Source organism: Staurois parvus, unplaced genomic scaffold, assembly GCF_062004578.1.
Source record: "Staurois parvus isolate SC_StPar_1 unplaced genomic scaffold, SC_StPar_1.0 ptg002140l, whole genome shotgun sequence".
NCBI classification, from domain to species: Eukaryota; Metazoa; Chordata; class Amphibia; order Anura; family Ranidae; genus Staurois; species Staurois parvus.
The window spans coordinates 6512032-6533325 of NW_028319936.1; the positions used below are offsets into that span (position 1 = coordinate 6512032).

A 21294-nucleotide genomic window follows, 5' to 3' on the forward strand; every position below is an offset into this window, starting at 1 on the left:
GTTTCTCAGTGCGGACAATGTTTTCTTGGTCTTTCGAACATAGAAAACCCCCGCATCTTTCTTTGAGTTCCATGAGCGTTGTTTCCATCTGGCATTTCTTCCTAAGGCGGGAGCTAAAGAAGAAACATTGGCAGGTGACTGCCTCTCGCCCTATCAGTAATCCAGCCAATTCTTTTTTTCTTCTTACAAACAATAATCGTGTCAATTGGTTTGAACTTTTCCATCAAAGCAATTGGTAGAAAAAGGCAAGCCTCGTTGATAGTTTGGAGTAAAGCACAAGCTTGGAAACTCAGCTGTCTTGCAAACAAAAGAAGACTCTAAGTCTTCCTACAAAGCACTGAAGGAACCACTCTGAATGAGCTCTCTCCTGCCATCTTCCCATCTAGAAAGATGACCAAGTCATCCAATGGTGGCAGCAACTGCATAGAGCAGCACTACAACAGGAGTCCTAATGAGAAGAGAGCCCTACAAATCATCATCGTGGACAGTGAGTTTGGACACTTTCGAGCACGTTTCTCCCATCGGCTCCTACAGAAATGATCCCTGAAAGTATCGTCTTGCCAGGACACGTCAAAGATTTCGGCAACACCTTAGGTTCTATTCCTTCAACAAATGGTGAACATGTTTGTCAAGCTCTAATGTAAACTATTTGTACAAATCAAGTAGCAATTCTTAAGAGGCCTGTTTGCCCAAGTCCTATTCGAAAGAAAAAGAATATTGCAATTCTTTTCTCTCAAACCATCAAATTGATTAACACCCTTCATTGGCTACTTTGATTTTCAGACATCCTTTTGGTAACCCGAGCAAAGATTGAAAAGCACCTCACAGTCTTGTTCAGAGCGGTCACTGGCGAGACTACAACACAGATGGCGTATTTTTGTTTTCACCTCTTTTCAAAACGTAATGCTCTGGCAAGTTTCCTTTGGTTCCAAAAGCCTGGTTTCTCAGTGCGGACAATGTTTTCTTGGTCTTTCGAACATAGAAAACCCCCGCATCTTTCTTTGAGTTCCATGAGCGTTGTTTCCATCTGGCATTTCTTCCTAAGGCGGGAGCTAAAGAAGAAACATTAGCAGGTGACTGCCTCTCGCCCTATCAGTAATCCAGCCAATTCTTTTTTTCTTCTTACAAACAATAATCGTATCAATTGGTTTGAACTTTTCCATCAAAGCAATTGGTAGAAAAAGGCAAGCCTCGTTGATAGTTTGGAGTAAAGCACAAACTTGGAAACTCAGCTGTCTTGCAAACAAAAGAAGACTCTAAGTCTTCCTACAAAGCACTGAAGGAACCACTCTGAATGAGCTCTCTCCTGCCATCTTCCCATCTAGAAAGATGACCAAGTCATCCAATGGTGGCAGCAACTGCATAGAGCAGCACTACAACAGGAGTCCTAATGAGAGGAGAGCCCTAAAAATCATCATCGTGGACAGTGAGTTTGGCCACTTTCGAGCACATTTCTCCCATGGGCTCCTACAGAAATGATCCCTGAAAGTATCGTCTTGCCAGGACACGTCAAAGATTTCGGCAACACCTTAGGTTCTATTCCTTCAACAAATGGTGAACATGTTTGTCAAGCTCTAATGTAAACTATTTGTACAAATCAAGTAGCAATTCTTAAGAGGCCTGTTTGCCCAAGTCCTATTCGAAAGAAAAAGAATATTGCAATTCTTTTCTCTCAAACCATCAAATTGATTAACACCCTTCATTGGCTACTTTGATTTTCAGACATCCTTTTGGTAACCCGAGCAAAGATTGAAAAGCACCTCACAGTCTTGTTCAGAGCGGTCACTGGCGAGACTACAACACAGATGGCGTATTTTTGTTTTCACCTCTTTTCAAAACGTAATGCTCTGGCAAGTTTCCTTTGGTTCCAAAAGCCTGGTTTCTCAGTGCGGACAATGTTTTCTTGGTCTTTCGAACATAGAAAACCCCCGCATCTTTCTTTGAGTTCCATGAGCGTTGTTTCCATCTGGCATTTCTTCCTAAGGCGGGAGCTAAAGAAGAAACATTGGCAGGTGACTGCCTCTCGCCCTATCAGTAATCCAGCCAATTCTTTTTTTCTTCTTACAAACAATAATCGTGTCAATTGGTTTGAACTTTTCCATCGAAGCAATTGGTAGAAAAAGGCAAGCCTCGTTGATAGTTTGGAGTAAAGCACAAGCTTGGAAACTCAGCTGTCTTGCAAACAAAAGAAGACTCTAAGTCTTCCTACAAAGCACTGAAGGAACCACTCTGAATGAGCTCTCTCCTGCCATCTTCCCATCTAGAAAGATGACCAAGTCATCCAATGGTGGCTGCAACTGCATAGAGCAGCACTACAACAGGAGTCCTAATGAGAGGAGAGCCCTACAAATCATCATCGTGGACAGTGAGTTTGGACACTTTCGAGCACATTTCTCCCATCGGCTCCTACAGAAATGATCCCTGAAAGTATCGTCTTGCCAGGACACGTCAAAGATTTCGGCAACACCTTAGGTTCTATTCCTTCAACAAATGGTGAACATGTTTGTCAAGCTCTAATGTAAACTATTTGTACAAATCAAGTAGCAATTCTTAAGAGGCCTGTTTGCCCAAGTCCTATTCGAAAGAAAAAGAATATTGCAATTCTTTTCTCTCAAACCATCAAATTGATTAACACCCTTCATTGGCTACTTTGATTTTCAGACATCCTTTTGGTAACCCGAGCAAAGATTGAAAAGCACCTCACAGTCTTGTTCAGAGCGGTCACTGGCGAGACTACAACACAGATGGCGTATTTTTGTTTTCACCTCTTTTCAAAACGTAATGCTCTGGCAAGTTTCCTTTGGTTCCAAAAGCCTGGTTTCTCAGTGCGGACAATGTTTTCTTGGTCTTTCGAACATAGAAAACCCCCGCATCTTTCTTTGAGTTCCATGAGCGTTGTTTCCATCTGGCATTTCTTCCTAAGGCGGGAGCTAAAGAAGAAACATTGGCAGGTGACTGCCTCTCGCCCTATCAGTAATCCAGCCAATTCTTTTTTTCTTCTTACAAACAATAATCGTGTCAATTGGTTTGAACTTTTCCATCGAAGCAATTGGTAGAAAAAGGCAAGCCTCGTTGATAGTTTGGAGTAAAGCACAAGCTTGGAAACTCAGCTGTCTTGCAAACAAAAGAAGACTCTAAGTCTTCCTACAAAGCACTGAAGGAACCACTCTGAATGAGCTCTCTCCTGCCATCTTCCCATCTAGAAAGATGACCAAGTCATCCAATGGTGGCAGCAACTGCATAGAGCAGCACTACAACAGGAGTCCTAATGAGAGGAGAGCCCTACAAATCATCATCGTGGACAGTGAGTTTGGCCACTTTCGAGCACATTTCTCCCATCGGCTCCTACAGAAATGATCCCTGAAAGTATCGTCTTGCCAGGACACGTCAAAGATTTCGGCAACACCTTAGGTTCTATTCCTTCAACAAATGGTGAACATGTTTGTCAAGCTCTAATGTAAACTATTTGTACAAATCAAGTAGCAATTCTTAAGAGGCCTGTTTGCCCAAGTCCTATTCGAAAGAAAAAGAATATTGCAATTCTTTTCTCTCAAACCATCAAATTGATTAACACCCTTCATTGGCTACTTTGATTTTCAGACATCCTTTTGGTAACCCGAGCAAAGATTGAAAAGCACCTCACAGTCTTGTTCAGAGCGGTCACTGGCGAGACTACAACACAGATGGCGTATTTTTGTTTTCACCTCTTTTCAAAACGTAATGCTCTGGCAAGTTTCCTTTGGTTCCAAAAGCCTGGTTTCTCAGTGCGGACAATGTTTTCTTGGTCTTTCGAACATAGAAAACCCCCGCATCTTTCTTTGAGTTCCATGAACGTTGTTTCCATCTGGCATTTCTTCCTAAGGCGGGAGCTAAAGAAGAAACATTGGCAGGTGACTGCCTCTCGCCCTATCAGTAATCCAGCCAATTCTTTTCTTCTTCTTACAAACAATAATCGTGTCAATTGGTTTGAACTTTTCCATCGAAGCAATTGGTAGAAAAAGGCAAGCCTCGTTGATAGTTTGGAGTAAAGCACAAGCTTGGAAACTCAGCTGTATTGCAAACAAAAGAAGACTCTAAGTCTTCCTACAAAGCACTGAAGGAACCACTCTGAATGAGCTCTCTCCTGCCATCTTCCCATCTAGAAAGATGACCAAGTCATCCAATGGTGGCAGCAACTGCATAGAGCAGCACTACAACAGGAGTCCTAATGAGAGGAGAGCCCTACAAATCATCATCGTGGACAGTGAGTTTGGACACTTTCGAGCACGTTTCTCCCATCGGCTCCTACAGAAATGATCCCTGAAAGTATCGTCTTGCCAGGACACGTCAAAGATTTCGGCAACACCTTAGGTTCTATTCCTTCAACAAATGGTGAACATGTTTGTCAAGCTCTAATGTAAACTATTTGTACAAATCAAGTAGCAATTCTTAAGAGGCCTGTTTGCCCAAGTCCTATTCGAAAGAAAAAGAATATTGCAATTCTTTTCTCTCAAACCATCAAATTGATTAACACCCTTCATTGGCTACTTTGATTTTCAGACATCCTTTTGGTAACCCGAGCAAAGATTGAAAAGCACCTCACAGTCTTGTTCAGAGCGGTCACTGGCGAGACTACAACACAGATGGCGTATTTTTGTTTTCACCTCTTTTCAAAACGTAATGCTCTGGCAAGTTTCCTTTGGTTCCAAAAGCCTGGTTTCTCAGTGCGGACAATGTTTTCTTGGTCTTTCGAACATAGAAAACCCCCGCATCTTTCTTTGAGTTCCATGAGCGTTGTTTCCATCTGGCATTTCTTCCTAAGGCGGGAGCTAAAGAAGAAACATTAGCAGGTGACTGCCTCTCGCCCTATCAGTAATCCAGCCAATTCTTTTTTTCTTCTTACAAACAATAATCGTATCAATTGGTTTGAACTTTTCCATCAAAGCAATTGGTAGAAAAAGGCAAGCCTCGTTGATAGTTTGGAGTAAAGCACAAGCTTGGAAACTCAGCTGTCTTGCAAACAAAAGAAGACTCTAAGTCTTCCTACAAAGCACTGAAGGAACCACTCTGAATGAGCTCTCTCCTGCCATCTTCCCATCTAGAAAGATGACCAAGTCATCCAATGGTGGCAGCAACTGCATAGAGCAGCACTACAACAGGAGTCCTAATGAGAGGAGAGCCCTACAAATCATCATCGTGGACAGTGAGTTTGGACACTTTCGAGCACATTTCTCCCATGGGCTCCTACAGAAATGATCCCTGAAAGTATCGTCTTGCCAGGACACGTCAAAGATTTCGGCAACACCTTAGGTTCTATTCCTTCAACAAATGGTGAACATGTTTGTCAAGCTCTAATGTAAACTATTTGTACAAATCAAGCAGCAATTCTTAAGAGGCCTGTTTGCCCAAGTCCTATTCGAAAGAAAAAGAATATTGCAATTCTTTTCTCTCAAACCATCAAATTGATTAACACCCTTCATTGGCTACTTTGATTTTCAGACATCCTTTTGGTAACCCGAGCAAAGATTGAAAAGCACCTCACAGTCTTGTTCAGAGCGGTCACTGGCGAGACTACAACACAGATGGCGTATTTTTGTTTTCACCTCTTTTCAAAACGTAATGCTCTGGCAAGTTTCCTTTGGTTCCAAAAGCCTGGTTTCTCAGTGCGGACAATGTTTTCTTGGTCTTTCGAACATAGAAAACCCCCGCATCTTTCTTTGAGTTCCATGAGCGTTGTTTCCATCTGGCATTTCTTCCTAAGGCGGGAGCTAAAGAAGAAACATTGGCAGGTGACTGCCTCTCGCCCTATCAGTAATCCAGCCAATTCTTTTTTTCTTCTTACAAACAATAATCGTGTCAATTGGTTTGAATTTTTCCATCGAAGCAATTGGTAGAAAAAGGCAAGCCTCATTGATAGTTTGGAGTAAAGCACAAGCTTGGAAACTCAGCTGTCTTGCAAACAAAAGAAGACTCTAAGTCTTCCTACAAAGCACTGAAGGAACCACTCTGAATGAGCTCTCTCCTGCCATCTTCCCATCTAGAAAGATGACCAAGTCATCCAATGGTGGCAGCAACTGCATAGAGCAGCACTACAACAGGAGTCCTAATGAGAGGAGAGCCCTACAAATCATCATCGTGGACAGTGAGTTTGGACACTTTCGAGCACATTTCTCCCATCAGCTCCTACAGAAATGATCCCTGAAAGTATCATCTTGCCAGGACACGTCAAAGATTTCGGCAACACCTTAGGTTCTATTCCTTCAACAAATGGTGAACATGTTTGTCAAGCTCTAATGTAAACTATTTGTACAAATCAAGTAGCAATTCTTAAGAGGCCTGTTTGCCCAAGTCCTATTCGAAAGAAAAAGAATATTGCAATTCTTTTCTCTCAAACCATCAAATTGATTAACACCCTTCATTGGCTACTTTGATTTTCAGACATCCTTTTGGTAACCCGAGCAAAGATTGAAAAGCACCTCACAGTCTTGTTCAGAGCGGTCACTGGCGAGACTACAACACAGATGGCGTATTTTTGTTTTCACCTCTTTTCAAAACGTAATGCTCTGGCAAGTTTCCTTTGGTTCCAAAAGCCTGGTTTCTCAGTGCGGACAATGTTTTCTTGGTCTTTTGAACATAGAAAACCCCCGCATCTTTCTTTGAGTTCCATGAGCGTTGTTTCCATCTGGCATTTCTTCCTAAGGCGGGAGCTAAAGAAGAAACATTGGCAGGTGACTGCCTCTCGCCCTATCAGTAATCCAGCCAATTCTTTTTTTCTTCTTACAAACAATAATCGTGTCAATTGGTTTGAACTTTTCCATCGAAGCAATTGGTAGAAAAAGGCAAGCCTCGTTGATAGTTTGGAGTAAAGCACAAGCTTGGAAACTCAGCTGTCTTGCAAACAAAAGAAGACTCTAAGTCTTCCTACAAAGCACTGAAGGAACCACTCTGAATGAGCTCTCTCCTGCCATCTTCCCATCTAGAAAGATGACCAAGTCATCCAATGGTGGCAGCAACTGCATAGAGCAGCACTACAACAGGAGTCCTAATGAGAGGAGAGCCCTACAAATCATCATCGTGGACAGTGAGTTTGGCCACTTTCAAGCACATTTCTCCCATCGGCTCCTACAGAAATGATCCCTGAAAGTATCGTCTTGCCAGGACACGTCAAAGATTTCGGCAACACCTTAGGTTCTATTCCTTCAACAAATGGTGAACATGTTTGTCAAGCTCTAATGTAAACTATTTGTACAAATCAAGTAGCAATTCTTAAGAGGCCTGTTTGCCCAAGTCCTATTCGAAAGAAAAAGAATATTGCAATTCTTTTCTCTCAAACCATCAAATTGATTAACACCCTTCATTGGCTACTTTGATTTTCAGACATCCTTTTGGTAACCCGAGCAAAGATTGAAAAGCACCTCACAGTCTTGTTCAGAGCGGTCACTGGCGAGACTACAACACAGATGGCGTATTTTTGTTTTCACCTCTTTTCAAAACGTAATGCTCTGGCAGGTTTCCTTTGGTTCCAAAAGCCTGGTTTCTCAGTGCGGACAATGTTTTCTTGGTCTTTCGAACATAGAAAACCCCCGCATCTTTCTTTGAGTTCCATGAGCGTTGTTTCCATCTGGCATTTCTTCCTAAGGCGGGAGCTAAAGAAGAAACATTGGCAGGTGACTGCCTCTCGCCCTATCAGTAATCCAGCCAATTCTTTTTTTCTTCTTACAAACAATAATCGTGTCAATTGGTTTGAACTTTTCCATCGAAGCAATTGGTAGAAAAAGGCAAGCCTCGTTGATAGTTTGGAGTAAAGCACAAGCTTGGAAACTCAGCTGTCTTGCAAACAAAAGAAGACTCTAAGTCTTCCTACAAAGCACTGAAGGAACCACTCTGAATGAGCTCTCTCCTGCCATCTTCCCATCTAGAAAGATGACCAAGTCATCCAATGGTGGCAGCAACTGCATAGAGCAGCACTACAACAGGAGTCCTAATGAGAGGAGAGCCCTACAAATCATCATCGTGGACAGTGAGTTTGGCCACTTTCGAGCACATTTCTCCCATCGGCTCCTACAGAAATGATCCCTGAAAGTATCGTCTTGCCAGGACACGTCAAAGATTTCGGCAACACCTTAGGTTCTATTCCTTCAACAAATGGTGAACATGTTTGTCAAGCTCTAATGTAAACTATTTGTACAAATCAAGTAGCAATTCTTAAGAGGCCTGTTTGCCCAAGTCCTATTCGAAAGAAAAAGAATATTGCAATTCTTTTCTCTCAAACCATCAAATTGATTAACACCCTTCATTGGCTACTTTGATTTTCAGACATCCTTTTGGTAACCCGAGCAAAGATTGAAAAGCACCTCACAGTCTTGTTCAGAGCGGTCACTGGCGAGACTACAACACAGATGGCGTATTTTTGTTTTCACCTCTTTTCAAAACGTAATGCTCTGGCAAGTTTCCTTTGGTTCCAAAAGCCTGGTTTCTCAGTGCGGACAATGTTTTCTTGGTCTTTCGAACATAGAAAACCCCCGCATCTTTCTTTGAGTTCCATGAGCGTTGTTTCCATCTGGCATTTCTTCCTAAGGCGGGAGCTAAAGAAGAAACATTGGCAGGTGACTGCCTCTCGCCCTATCAGTAATCCAGCCAATTCTTTTTTTCTTCTTACAAACAATAATCGTGTCAATTGGTTTGAACTTTTCCATCGAAGCAATTGGTAGAAAAAGGCAAGCCTCGTTGATAGTTTGGAGTAAAGCACAAGCTTGGAAACTCAGCTGTCTTGCAAACAAAAGAAGACTCTAAGTCTTCCTACAAAGCACTGAAGGAACCACTCTGAATGAGCTCTCTCCTGCCATCTTCCCATCTAGAAAGATGACCAAGTCATCCAATGGTGGCAGCAACTGCATAGAGCAGCACTACAACAGGAGTCCTAATGAGAGGAGAGCCCTACAAATCATCATCGTGGACAGTGAGTTTGGACACTTTCGAGCACATTTCTCCCATCGGCTCCTACAGAAATGATCCCTGAAAGTATCGTCTCGCCAGGACACGTCAAAGATTTCGGCAACACCTTAGGTTCTATTCCTTCAACAAATGGTGAACATGTTTGTCAAGCTCTAATGTAAACTATTTGTACAAATCAAGTAGCAATTCTTAAGAGGCCTGTTTGCCCAAGTCCTATTCGAAAGAAAAAGAATATTGCAATTCTTTTCTCTCAAACCATCAAATTGATTAACACCCTTCATTGGCTACTTTGATTTTCAGACATCCTTTTGGTAACCCGAGCAAAGATTGAAAAGCACCTCACAGTCTTGTTCAGAGCGGTCACTGGCGAGACTACAACACAGATGGCGTATTTTTGTTTTCACCTCTTTTCAAAACGTAATGCTCTGGCAAGTTTCCTTTGGTTCCAAAAGCCTGGTTTCTCAGTGCGGACAATGTTTTCTTGGTCTTTCGAACATAGAAAACCCCCGCATCTTTCTTTGAGTTCCATGAGCGTTGTTTCCATCTGGCATTTCTTCCTAAGGCGGGAGCTAAAGAAGAAACATTGGCAGGTGACTGCCTCTCGCCCTATCAGTAATCCAGCCAATTCTTTTTTTCTTCTTACAAACAATAATCGTGTCAATTGGTTTGAACTTTTCCATCGAAGCAATTGGTAGAAAAAGGCAAGCCTCGTTGATAGTTTGGAGTAAAGCACAAGCTTGGAAACTCAGCTGTCTTGCAAACAAAAGAAGACTCTAAGTCTTCCTACAAAGCACTGAAGGAACCACTCTGAATGAGCTCTCTCCTGCCATCTTCCCATCTAGAAAGATGACCAAGTCATCCAATGGTGGCTGCAACTGCATAGAGCAGCACTACAACAGGAGTCCTAATGAGAGGAGAGCCCTACAAATCATCATCGTGGACAGTGAGTTTGGACACTTTAGAGCACATTTCTCCCATCGGCTCCTACAGAAATGATCCCTGAAAGTATCGTCTTGCCAGGACACGTCAAAGATTTCGGCAACACCTTAGGTTCTATTCCTTCAACAAATGGTGAACATGTTTGTCAAGCTCTAATGTAAACTATTTGTACAAATCAAGTAGCAATTCTTAAGAGGCCTGTTTGCCCAAGTCCTATTCGAAAGAAAAAGAATATTGCAATTCTTTTCTCTCAAACCATCAAATTGATTAACACCCTTCATTGGCTACTTTGATTTTCAGACATCCTTTTGGTAACCCGAGCAAAGATTGAAAAGCACCTCACAGTCTTGTTCAGAGCGGTCACTGGCGAGACTACAACACAGATGGCGTATTTTTGTTTTCACCTCTTTTCAAAACGTAATGCTCTGGCAAGTTTCCTTTGGTTCCAAAAGCCTGGTTTCTCAGTGCGGACAATGTTTTCTTGGTCTTTCGAACATAGAAAACCCCCGCATCTTTCTTTGAGTTCCATGAGCGTTGTTTCCATCTGGCATTTCTTCCTAAGGCGGGAGCTAAAGAAGAAACATTGGCAGGTGACTGCCTCTCGCCCTATCAGTAATCCAGCCAATTCTTTTTTTCTTCTTACAAACAATAATCGTGTCAATTGGTTTGAACTTTTCCATCGAAGCAATTGGTAGAAAAAGGCAAGCCTCGTTGATAGTTTGGAGTAAAGCACAAGCTTGGAAACTCAGCTGTCTTGCAAACAAAAGAAGACTCTAAGTCTTCCTACAAAGCACTGAAGGAACCACTCTGAATGAGCTCTCTCCTGCCATCTTCCCATCTAGAAAGATGACCAAGTCATCCAATGGTGGCAGCAACTGCATAGAGCAGCACTACAACAGGAGTCCTAATGAGAGGAGAGCCCTACAAATCATCATCGTGGACAGTGAGTTTGGCCACTTTCAAGCACATTTCTCCCATCGGCTCCTACAGAAATGATCCCTGAAAGTATCGTCTTGCCAGGACACGTCAAAGATTTCGGCAACACCTTAGGTTCTATTCCTTCAACAAATGGTGAACATGTTTGTCAAGCTCTAATGTAAACTATTTGTACAAATCAAGTAGCAATTCTTAAGAGGCCTGTTTGCCCAAGTCCTATTCGAAAGAAAAAGAATATTGCAATTCTTTTCTCTCAAACCATCAAATTGATTAACACCCTTCATTGGCTACTTTGATTTTCAGACATCCTTTTGGTAACCCGAGCAAAGATTGAAAAGCACCTCACAGTCTTGTTCAGAGCGGTCACTGGCGAGACTACAACACAGATGGCGTATTTTTGTTTTCACCTCTTTTCAAAACGTAATGCTCTGGCAAGTTTCCTTTGGTTCCAAAAGCCTGGTTTCTCAGTGCGGACAATGTTTTCTTGGTCTTTCGAACATAGAAAACCCCCGCATCTTTCTTTGAGTTCCATGAGCGTTGTTTCCATCTGGCATTTCTTCCTAAGGCGGGAGCTAAAGAAGAAACATTGGCAGGTGACTGCCTCTCGCCCTATCAGTAATCCAGCCAATTCTTTTTTTCTTCTTACAAACAATAATCGTGTCAATTGGTTTGAACTTTTCCATCGAAGCAATTGGTAGAAAAAGGCAAGCCTCGTTGATAGTTTGGAGTAAAGCACAAGCTTGGAAACTCAGCTGTCTTGCAAACAAAAGAAGACTCTAAGTCTTCCTACAAAGCACTGAAGGAACCACTCTGAATGAGCTCTCTCCTGCCATCTTCCCATCTAGAAAGATGACCAAGTCATCCAATGGTGGCAGCAACTGCATAGAGCAGCACTACAACAGGAGTCCTAATGAGAGGAGAGCCCTACAAATCATCATCGTGGACAGTGAGTTTGGACACTTCCAAGCACATTTCTCCCATCGGCTCCTACAGAAATGATCCCTGAAAGTATCGTCTTGCCAGGACACGTCAAAGATTTCGGCAACACCTTAGGTTCTATTCCTTCAACAAATGGTGAACATGTTTGTCAAGCTCTAATGTAAACTATTTGTACAAATCAAGTAGCAATTCTTAAGAGGCCTGTTTGCCCAAGTCCTATTCGAAAGAAAAAGAATATTGCAATTCTTTTCTCTCAAACCATCAAATTGATTAACACCCTTCATTGGCTACTTTGATTTTCAGACATCCTTTTGGTAACCCGAGCAAAGATTGAAAAGCACCTCACAGTCTTGTTCAGAGCGGTCACTGGCGAGACTACAACACAGATGGCGTATTTTTGTTTTCACCTCTTTTCAAAACGTAATGCTCTGGCAAGTTTCCTTTGGTTCCAAAAGCCTGGTTTCTCAGTGCGGACAATGTTTTCTTGGTCTTTCGAACATAGAAAACCCCCGCATCTTTCTTTGAGTTCCATGAGCGTTGTTTCCATCTGGCATTTCTTCCTAAGGCGGGAGCTAAAGAAGAAACATTGGCAGGTGACTGCCTCTCGCCCTATCAGTAATCCAGCCAATTCTTTTTTTCTTCTTACAAACAATAATCGTGTCAATTGGTTTGAACTTTTCCATCGAAGCAATTGGTAGAAAAAGGCAAGCCTCGTTGATAGTTTGGAGTAAAGCACAAGCTTGGAAACTCAGCAGTCTTGCAAACAAAAGAAGACTCTAAGTCTTCCTACAAAGCACTGAAGGAACCACTCTGAATGAGCTCTCTCCTGCCATCTTCCCATCTAGAAAGATGACCAAGTCATCCAATGGTGGCAGCAACTGCATAGAGCAGCACTACAACAGGAGTCCTAATGAGAGGAGAGCCCTACAAATCATCATCGTGGACAGTGAGTTTGGACACTTTCGAGCACATTTCTCCCATCGGCTCCTACAGAAATGATCCCTGAAAGTATCGTCTTGCCAGGACACGTCAAAGATTTCGGCAACACCTTAGGTTCTATTCCTTCAACAAATGGTGAACATGTTTGTCAAGCTCTAATGTAAACTATTTGTACAAATCAAGTAGCAATTCTTAAGAGGCCTGTTTGCCCAAGTCCTATTCGAAAGAAAAAGAATATTGCAATTCTTTTCTCTCAAACCATCAAATTGATTAACACCCTTCATTGGCTACTTTGATTTTCAGACATCCTTTTGGTAACCCGAGCAAAGATTGAAAAGCACCTCACAGTCTTGTTCAGAGCGGTCACTGGCGAGACTACAACACAGATGGCGTATTTTTGTTTTCACCTCTTTTCAAAACGTAATGCTCTGGCAAGTTTCCTTTGGTTCCAAAAGCCTGGTTTCTCAGTGCGGACAATGTTTTCTTGGTCTTTCGAACATAGAAAACCCCCGCATCTTTCTTTGAGTTCCATGAGCGTTGTTTCCATCTGGCATTTCTTCCTAAGGCGGGAGCTAAAGAAGAAACATTGGCAGGTGACTGCCTCTCGCCCTATCAGTAATCCAGCCAATTCTTTTTTTCTTCTTACAAACAATAATCGTGTCAATTGGTTTGAACTTTTCCATCGAAGCAATTGGTAGAAAAAGGCAAGCCTCGTTGATAGTTTGGAGTAAAGCACAAGCTTGGAAACTCAGCTGTCTTGCAAACAAAAGAAGACTCTAAGTCTTCCTACAAAGCACTGAAGGAACCACTCTGAATGAGCTCTCTCCTGCCATCTTCCCATCTAGAAAGATGACCAAGTCATCCAATGGTGGCAGCAACTGCATAGAGCAGCACTACAACAGGAGTCCTAATGAGAGGAGAGCCCTACAAATCATCATCGTGGACAGTGAGTTTGGCCACTTTCAAGCACATTTCTCCCATCGGCTCCTACAGAAATGATCCCTGAAAGTATCGTCTTGCCAGGACACGTCAAAGATTTCGGCAACACCTTAGGTTCTATTCCTTCAACAAATGGTGAACATGTTTGTCAAGCTCTAATGTAAACTATTTGTACAAATCAAGTAGCAATTCTTAAGAGGCCTGTTTGCCCAAGTCCTATTCGAAAGAAAAAGAATATTGCAATTCTTTTCTCTCAAACCATCAAATTGATTAACACCCTTCATTGGCTACTTTGATTTTCAGACATCCTTTTGGTAACCCGAGCAAAGATTGAAAAGCACCTCACAGTCTTGTTCAGAGCGGTCACTGGCGAGACTACAACACAGATGGCGTATTTTTGTTTTCACCTCTTTTCAAAACGTAATGCTCTGGCAAGTTTCCTTTGGTTCCAAAAGCCTGGTTTCTCAGTGCGGACAATGTTTTCTTGGTCTTTCGAACATAGAAAACCCCCGCATCTTTCTTTGAGTTCCATGAGCGTTGTTTCCATCTGGCATTTCTTCCTAAGGCGGGAGCTAAAGAAGAAACATTGGCAGGTGACTGCCTCTCGCCCTATCAGTAATCCAGCCAATTCTTTTTTTCTTCTTACAAACAATAATCGTGTCAATTGGTTTGAACTTTTCCATCGAAGCAATTGGTAGAAAAAGGCAAGCCTCGTTGATAGTTTGGAGTAAAGCACAAGCTTGGAAACTCAGCTGTCTTGCAAACAAAAGAAGACTCTAAGTCTTCCTACAAAGCACTGAAGGAACCACTCTGAATGAGCTCTCTCCTGCCATCTTCCCATCTAGAAAGATGACCAAGTCATCCAATGGTGGCAGCAACTGCATAGAGCAGCACTACAACAGGAGTCCTAATGAGAGGAGAGCCCTACAAATCATCATCGTGGACAGTGAGTTTGGCCACTTTCGAGCACATTTCTCCCATCGGCTCCTACAGAAATGATCCCTGAAAGTATCGTCTTGCCAGGACACGTCAAAGATTTCGGCAACACCTTAGGTTCTATTCCTTCAACAAATGGTGAACATGTTTGTCAAGCTCTAATGTAAACTATTTGTACAAATCAAGTAGCAATTCTTAAGAGGCCTGTTTGCCCAAGTCCTATTCGAAAGAAAAAGAATATTGCAATTCTTTTCTCTCAAACCATCAAATTGATTAACACCCTTCATTGGCTACTTTGATTTTCAGACATCCTTTTGGTAACCCGAGCAAAGATTGAAAAGCACCTCACAGTCTTGTTCAGAGCGGTCACTGGCGAGACTACAACACAGATGGCGTATTTTTGTTTTCACCTCTTTTCAAAACGTAATGCTCTGGCAAGTTTCCTTTGGTTCCAAAAGCCTGGTTTCTCAGTGCGGACAATGTTTTCTTGGTCTTTTGAACATAGAAAACCCCCGCATCTTTCTTTGAGTTCCATGAGCGTTGTTTCCATCTGGCATTTCTTCCTAAGGCGGGAGCTAAAGAAGAAACATTGGCAGGTGACTGCCTCTCGCCCTATCAGTAATCCAGCCAATTCTTTTTTTCTTCTTACAAACAATAATCGTGTCAATTGGTTTGAACTTTTCCATCGAAGCAATTGGTAGAAAAAGGCAAGCCTCGTTGATAGTTTGGAGTAAAGCACAAGCTTGGAAACTCAGCTGTCTTGCAAACAAAAGAAGACTCTAAGTCTTCCTACAAAGCACTGAAGGAACCACTCTGAATGAGCTCTCTCCTGCCATCTTCCCATCTAGAAAGATGACCAAGTCATCCAATGGTGGCAGCAACTGCATAGAGCAGCACTACAACAGGAGTCCTAATGAGAGGAGAGCCCTACAAATCATCATCGTGGACAGTGAGTTTGGCCACTTTCGAGCACATTTCTCCCATCGGCTCCTACAGAAATGATCCCTGAAAGTATCGTCTTGCCAGGACACGTCAAAGATTTCGGCAACACCTTAGGTTCTATTCCTTCAACAAATGGTGAACATGTTTGTCAAGCTCTAATGTAAACTATTTGTACAAATCAAGTAGCAATTCTTAAGAGGCCTGTTTGCCCAAGTCCTATTCGAAAGAAAAAGAATATTGCAATTCTTTTCTCTCAAACCATCAAATTGATTAACACCCTTCATTGGCTACTTTGATTTTCAGACATCCTTTTGGTAACCCGAGCAAAGATTGAAAAGCACCTCACAGTCTTGTTCAGAGCGGTCACTGGCGAGACTACAACACAGATGGCGTATTTTTGTTTTCACCTCTTTTCAAAACGTAATGCTCTGGCAAGTTTCCTTTGGTTCCAAAAGCCTGGTTTCTCAGTGCGGACAATGTTTTCTTGGTCTTTTGAACATAGAAAACCCCCGCATCTTTCTTTGAGTTCCATGAGCGTTGTTTCCATCTGGCATTTCTTCCTAAGGCGGGAGCTAAAGAAGAAACATTGGCAGGTGACTGCCTCTCGCCCTATCAGTAATCCAGCCAATTCTTTTTTTCTTCTTACAAACAATAATCGTGTCAATTGGTTTGAACTTTTCCATCTAAGCAATTGGTAGAAAAAGGCAAGCCTCATTGATAGTTTGGAGTAAAGCACAAGCTTGGAAACTCAGCTGTCTTGCAAACAAAAGAAGACTCTAAGTCTTCCTACAAAGCACTGAAGGAACCACTCTGAATGAGCTCTCTCCTGCCATCTTCCCATCTAGAAAGATGACCAAGTCATCCAATGGTGGCAGCAACTGCATAGAGCAGCACTACAACAGGAGTCCTAATGAGAGGAGAGCCCTACAAATCATCATCGTGGACAGTGAGTTTGGCCACTTTCAAGCACATTTCTCCCATCGGCTCCTACAGAAATGATCCCTGAAAGTATCGTCTTGCCAGGACACGTCAAAGATTTCGGCAACACCTTAGGTTCTATTCCTTCAACAAATGGTGAACATGTTTGTCAAGCTCTAATGTAAACTATTTGTACAAATCAAGTAGCAATTCTTAAGAGGCCTGTTTGCCCAAGTCCTATTCGAAAGAAAAAGAATATTGCAATTCTTTTCTCTCAAACCATCAAATTGATTAACACCCTTCATTGGCTACTTTGATTTTCAGACATCCTTTTGGTAACCCGAGCAAAGATTGAAAAGCACCTCACAGTCTTGTTCAGAGCGGTCACTGGCGAGACTACAACACAGATGGCGTATTTTTGTTTTCACCTCTTTTCAAAACGTAATGCTCTGGCAAGTTTCCTTTGGTTCCAAAAGCCTGGTTTCTCAGTGCGGACAATGTTTTCTTGGTCTTTCGAACATAGAAAACCCCCGCATCTTTCTTTGAGTTCCATGAGCGTTGTTTCCATCTGGCATTTCTTCCTAAGGCGGGAGCTAAAGAAGAAACATTGGCAGGTGACTGCCTCTCGCCCTATCAGTAATCCAGCCAATTCTTTTTTTCTTCTTACAAACAATAATCGTGTCAATTGGTTTGAACTTTTCCATCGAAGCAATTGGTAGAAAAAGGCAAGCCTCGTTGATAGTTTGGAGTAAAGCACAAGCTTGGAAACTCAGCTGTCTTGCAAACAAAAGAAGACTCTAAGTCTTCCTACAAAGCACTGAAGGAACCACTCTGAATGAGCTCTCTCCTGCCATCTTCCCATCTAGAAAGATGACCAAGTCATCCAATGGTGGCAGCAACTGCATAGAGCAGTACTACAACAGGAGTCCTAATGAGAGGAGAGCCCTACAAATCATCATCGTGTACAGTGAGTTTGGCCACTTTCAAGCACATTTCTCCCATCGGCTCCTACAGAAATGATCCCTGAAAGTATCGTCTTGCCAGGACACGTCAAAGATTTCGGCAACACCTTAGGTTCTATTCCTTCAACAAATGGTGAACATGTTTGTCAAGCTCTAATGTAAACTATTTGTACAAATCAAGTAGCAATTCTTAAGAGGCCTGTTTGCCCAAGTCCTATTCGAAAGAAAAAGAATATTGCAATTCTTTTCTCTCAAACCATCAAATTGATTAACACCCTTCATTGGCTACTTTGATTTTCAGACATCCTTTTGGTAACCCGAGCAAAGATTGAAAAGCACCTCACAGTCTTGTTCAGAGCGGTCACTGGCGAGACTACAACACAGATGGCGTATTTTTGTTTTCACCTCTTTTCAAAACGTAATGCTCTGGCAAGTTTCCTTTGGTTCCAAAAGCCTGGTTTCTCAGTGCGGACAATGTTTTCTTGGTCTTTCGAACATAGAAAACCCCCGCATCTTTCTTTGAGTTCCATGAGCGTTGTTTCCATCTGGCATTTCTTCCTAAGGCGGGAGCTAAAGAAGAAACATTGGCAGGTGACTGCCTCTCGCCCTATCAGTAATCCAGCCAATTCTTTTTTTCTTCTTACAAACAATAATCGTGTCAATTGGTTTGAACTTTTCCATCGAAGCAATTGGTAGAAAAAGGCAAGCCTCGTTGATAGTTTGGAGTAAAGCACAAGCTTGGAAACTCAGCTGTCTTGCAAACAAAAGAAGACTCTAAGTCTTCCTACAAAGCACTGAAGGAACCACTCTGAATGAGCTCTCTCCTGCCATCTTCCCATCTAGAAAGATGACCAAGTCATCCAATGGTGGCAGCAACTGCATAGAGCAGCACTACAACAGGAGTCCTAATGAGAGGAGAGCCCTACAAATCATCATCGTGGACAGTGCGTTTGGACACTTTCGAGCACATTTCTCCCATCGGCTCCTACAGAAATGATCCCTGAAAGTATCGTCTTGCCAGGACACGTCAAAGATTTCGGCAACACCTTAGGTTCTATTCCTTCAACAAATGGTGAACATGTTTGTCAAGCTCTAATGTAAACTATTTGTACAAATCAAGTAGCAATTCTTAAGAGGCCTGTTTGCCCAAGTCCTATTCGAAAGAAAAAGAATATTGCAATTCTTTTCTCTCAAACCATCAAATTGATTAACACCCTTCATTGGCTACTTTGATTTTCAGACATCCTTTTGGTAACCCGAGCAAAGATTGAAAAGCACCTCACAGTCTTGTTCAGAGCGGTCACTGGCGAGACTACAACACAGATGGCGTATTTTTGTTTTCACCTCTTTTCAAAACGTAATGCTCTGGCAAGTTTCCTTTGGTTCCAAAAGCCTGGTTTCTCAGTGCGGACAATGTTTTCTTGGTCTTTCGAACATAGAAAACCCCCGCATCTTTCTTTGAGTTCCATGAGCGTTGTTTCCATCTGGCATTTCTTCCTAAGGCGGGAGCTAAAGAAGAAACATTGGCAGGTGACTGCCTCTCGCCCTATCAGTAATCCAGCCAATTCTTTTTTTCTTCTTACAAACAATAATCGTGTCAATTGGTTTGAACTTTTCCATCGAAGCAATTGGTAGAAAAAGGCAAGCCTCGTTGATAGTTTGGAGTAAAGCACAAGCTTGGAAACTCAGCTGTCTTGCAAACAAAAGAAGACTCTAAGTCTTCCTACAAAGCACTGAAGGAACCACTCTGAATGAGCTCTCTCCTGCCATCTTCCCATCTAGAAAGATGACCAAGTCATCCAATGGTAGCAGCAACTGCATAGAGCAGCACTACAACAGGAGTCCTAATGAGAGGAGAGCCCTACAAATCATCATCGTGGACAGTGAGTTTGGCCACTTTCGAGCACATTTCTCCCATCGGCTCCTACAGAAATGATCCCTGAAAGTATCGTCTTGCCAGGACACGTCAAAGATTTCGGCAACACCTTAGGTTCTATTCCTTCAACAAATGGTGAACATGTTTGTCAAGCTCTAATGTAAACTATTTGTACAAATCAAGTAGCAATTCTTAAGAGGCCTGTTTGCCCAAGTCCTATTCGAAAGAAAAAGAATATTGCAATTCTTTTCTCTCAAACCATCAAATTGATTAACACCCTTCATTGGCTACTTTGATTTTCAGACATCCTTTTGGTAACCCGAGCAAAGATTGAAAAGCACCTCACAGTCTTGTTCAGAGCGGTCACTGGCGAGACTACAACACAGATGGCGTATTTTTGTTTTCACCTCTTTTCAAAACGTAATGCTCTGGCAAGTTTCCTTTGGTTCCAAAAGCCTGGTTTCTCAGTGCGGACAATGTTTTCTTGGTCTTTCGAACATAGAAAACCCCCGCATCTTTCTTTGAGTTCCATGAGCGTTGTTTCCATCTGGCATTTCTTCCTAAGGCGGGAGCTAAAGAAGAAACATTGGCAGGTGACTGCCTCTCGCCCTATCAGTAATCCAGCCAATTCTTTTTTTCTTCTTACAAACAATAATCGTGTCAATTGGTTTGAACTTTTCCATCAAAGCAATTGGTAGAAAAAGGCAAGCCTCGTTGATAGTTTGGAGTAAAGCACAAGCTTGGAAACTCAGCTGTCTTGAAAACAAAAGAAGACTCTAAGTCTTCCTACAAAGAACTGAAGGAACCACTCTGAATGAGCTCTCTCCTGCCATCTTCCCATCTAGAAAGATGACCAAGTCATCCAATGGTGGCAGCAACTGCATAGAGCAGCACTACAACAGGAGTCCTAATGAGAGGAGAGCCCTACAAATCATCATCGTGGACAGTGAGTTTGGCCACTTTCGAGCACATTTCTCCCATGGGCTCCTACAGAAATGATCCCTGAAAGTATCGTCTTGCCAGGACACGTCAAAGATTTCGGCAACACCTTAGGTTCTATTCCTTCAACAAATGGTGAACATGTTTGTCAAGCTCTAATGTAAACTATTTGTACAAATCAAGTAGCAATTCTTAAGAGGCCTGTTTGCCCAAGTCCTATTCGAAAGAAAAAGAATATTGCAATTCTTTTCTCTCAAACCATCAAATTGATTAACACCCTTCATTGGCTACTTTGATTTTCAGACATCCTTTTGGTAACCCGAGCAAAGATTGAAAAGCACCTCACAGTCTTGTTCAGAGCGGTCACTGGCGAGACTACAACACAGATGGCGTATTTTTGTTTTCACCTCTTTTCAAAACGTAATGCTCTGGCAAGTTTCCTTTGGTTCCAAAAGCCTGGTTTCTCAGTGCGGACAATGTTTTCTTGGTATTTCGAACATAGAAAACCCCCGCATCTTTCTTTGAGTTCCATGAGCGTTGTTTCCATCTGGCATTTCTTCCTAAGGCGGGAGCTAAAGAAGAAACATTGGCAGGTGACTGCCTCTCGCCCTATCAGTAATCCAGCCAATTCTTTTTTTCTTCTTACAAACAATAATCGTGTCAATTGGTTTGAACTTTTCCATCGAAGCAATTGGTAGAAAAAGGCAAGCCTCGTTGATAGTTTGGAGTAAAGCACAAGCTTGGAAACTCAGCTGTCTTGCAAACAAAAGAAGACTCTAAGTCTTCCTACAAAGCACTGAAGGAACCACTCTGAATGAGCTCTCTCCTGCCATCTTCCCATCTAGAAAGATGACCAAGTCATCCAATGGTGGCAGCAACTGCATAGAGCAGCACTACAACAGGAGTCCTAATGAGAGGAGAACCCTACAAATCATCATCGTGGACAGTGAGTTTGGACACTTTCAAGCACATTTCTCCCATCGGCTCCTACAGAAATGATCCCTGAAAGTATCGTCTTGCCAGGACACGTCAAAGATTTCGGCAACACCTTAGGTTCTATTCCTTCAACAAATGGTGAACATGTTTGTCAAGCTC

General features: G+C 42.4%; 23 non-coding genes across 23 annotated transcripts; all 23 read right to left on the reverse strand.

The window, feature by feature from the left end:
• Positions 1–345: 345 nt before the first annotated feature.
• LOC149432532 (small nucleolar RNA U3) lies at positions 346–559 on the reverse strand. Its single transcript, XR_016309134.1, has one exon. It is a non-coding gene; the product is annotated as a small nucleolar RNA U3 (small nucleolar RNA).
• A 725-nt stretch (positions 560–1284) lies between these two features.
• LOC149432533 (small nucleolar RNA U3) lies at positions 1285–1498 on the reverse strand. Its single transcript, XR_016309056.1, has one exon. It is a non-coding gene; the product is annotated as a small nucleolar RNA U3 (small nucleolar RNA).
• A 725-nt stretch (positions 1499–2223) lies between these two features.
• On the reverse strand, positions 2224–2437 carry LOC149432534 (small nucleolar RNA U3). The gene has a single exon (XR_016309062.1). It is a non-coding gene; the product is annotated as a small nucleolar RNA U3 (small nucleolar RNA).
• A 725-nt stretch (positions 2438–3162) lies between these two features.
• On the reverse strand, positions 3163–3376 carry LOC149432535 (small nucleolar RNA U3). Its single transcript, XR_016309098.1, has one exon. It is a non-coding gene; the product is annotated as a small nucleolar RNA U3 (small nucleolar RNA).
• A 725-nt stretch (positions 3377–4101) lies between these two features.
• On the reverse strand, positions 4102–4315 carry LOC149432536 (small nucleolar RNA U3). The gene has a single exon (XR_016309036.1). It is a non-coding gene; the product is annotated as a small nucleolar RNA U3 (small nucleolar RNA).
• Positions 4316–5040: 725 nt separating this feature from the next.
• On the reverse strand, positions 5041–5254 carry LOC149432537 (small nucleolar RNA U3). Its single transcript, XR_016309053.1, has one exon. It is a non-coding gene; the product is annotated as a small nucleolar RNA U3 (small nucleolar RNA).
• A 725-nt stretch (positions 5255–5979) lies between these two features.
• LOC149432538 (small nucleolar RNA U3) lies at positions 5980–6193 on the reverse strand. Its single transcript, XR_016309138.1, has one exon. It is a non-coding gene; the product is annotated as a small nucleolar RNA U3 (small nucleolar RNA).
• A 725-nt stretch (positions 6194–6918) lies between these two features.
• LOC149432539 (small nucleolar RNA U3) lies at positions 6919–7132 on the reverse strand. The gene has a single exon (XR_016309007.1). It is a non-coding gene; the product is annotated as a small nucleolar RNA U3 (small nucleolar RNA).
• Positions 7133–7857: 725 nt separating this feature from the next.
• LOC149432540 (small nucleolar RNA U3) lies at positions 7858–8071 on the reverse strand. The gene has a single exon (XR_016309104.1). It is a non-coding gene; the product is annotated as a small nucleolar RNA U3 (small nucleolar RNA).
• A 725-nt stretch (positions 8072–8796) lies between these two features.
• LOC149432541 (small nucleolar RNA U3) lies at positions 8797–9010 on the reverse strand. Its single transcript, XR_016309031.1, has one exon. It is a non-coding gene; the product is annotated as a small nucleolar RNA U3 (small nucleolar RNA).
• Positions 9011–9735: 725 nt separating this feature from the next.
• LOC149432542 (small nucleolar RNA U3) lies at positions 9736–9949 on the reverse strand. Its single transcript, XR_016309071.1, has one exon. It is a non-coding gene; the product is annotated as a small nucleolar RNA U3 (small nucleolar RNA).
• Positions 9950–10674: 725 nt separating this feature from the next.
• Positions 10675–10888, reverse strand: LOC149432543 (small nucleolar RNA U3). The gene has a single exon (XR_016309008.1). It is a non-coding gene; the product is annotated as a small nucleolar RNA U3 (small nucleolar RNA).
• Positions 10889–11613: 725 nt separating this feature from the next.
• Positions 11614–11827, reverse strand: LOC149432544 (small nucleolar RNA U3). The gene has a single exon (XR_016309044.1). It is a non-coding gene; the product is annotated as a small nucleolar RNA U3 (small nucleolar RNA).
• A 725-nt stretch (positions 11828–12552) lies between these two features.
• Positions 12553–12766, reverse strand: LOC149432545 (small nucleolar RNA U3). The gene has a single exon (XR_016309013.1). It is a non-coding gene; the product is annotated as a small nucleolar RNA U3 (small nucleolar RNA).
• Positions 12767–13491: 725 nt separating this feature from the next.
• On the reverse strand, positions 13492–13705 carry LOC149432546 (small nucleolar RNA U3). The gene has a single exon (XR_016309009.1). It is a non-coding gene; the product is annotated as a small nucleolar RNA U3 (small nucleolar RNA).
• A 725-nt stretch (positions 13706–14430) lies between these two features.
• Positions 14431–14644, reverse strand: LOC149432547 (small nucleolar RNA U3). Its single transcript, XR_016309105.1, has one exon. It is a non-coding gene; the product is annotated as a small nucleolar RNA U3 (small nucleolar RNA).
• Positions 14645–15369: 725 nt separating this feature from the next.
• LOC149432548 (small nucleolar RNA U3) lies at positions 15370–15583 on the reverse strand. Its single transcript, XR_016309106.1, has one exon. It is a non-coding gene; the product is annotated as a small nucleolar RNA U3 (small nucleolar RNA).
• A 725-nt stretch (positions 15584–16308) lies between these two features.
• LOC149432549 (small nucleolar RNA U3) lies at positions 16309–16522 on the reverse strand. Its single transcript, XR_016309011.1, has one exon. It is a non-coding gene; the product is annotated as a small nucleolar RNA U3 (small nucleolar RNA).
• A 725-nt stretch (positions 16523–17247) lies between these two features.
• LOC149432550 (small nucleolar RNA U3) lies at positions 17248–17461 on the reverse strand. Its single transcript, XR_016309074.1, has one exon. It is a non-coding gene; the product is annotated as a small nucleolar RNA U3 (small nucleolar RNA).
• Positions 17462–18186: 725 nt separating this feature from the next.
• Positions 18187–18400, reverse strand: LOC149432551 (small nucleolar RNA U3). The gene has a single exon (XR_016309029.1). It is a non-coding gene; the product is annotated as a small nucleolar RNA U3 (small nucleolar RNA).
• A 725-nt stretch (positions 18401–19125) lies between these two features.
• On the reverse strand, positions 19126–19339 carry LOC149432552 (small nucleolar RNA U3). Its single transcript, XR_016309021.1, has one exon. It is a non-coding gene; the product is annotated as a small nucleolar RNA U3 (small nucleolar RNA).
• Positions 19340–20064: 725 nt separating this feature from the next.
• On the reverse strand, positions 20065–20278 carry LOC149432553 (small nucleolar RNA U3). Its single transcript, XR_016309047.1, has one exon. It is a non-coding gene; the product is annotated as a small nucleolar RNA U3 (small nucleolar RNA).
• A 725-nt stretch (positions 20279–21003) lies between these two features.
• Positions 21004–21217, reverse strand: LOC149432554 (small nucleolar RNA U3). The gene has a single exon (XR_016309040.1). It is a non-coding gene; the product is annotated as a small nucleolar RNA U3 (small nucleolar RNA).
• Between the last annotated feature and the right edge of the window lie 77 nt (positions 21218–21294).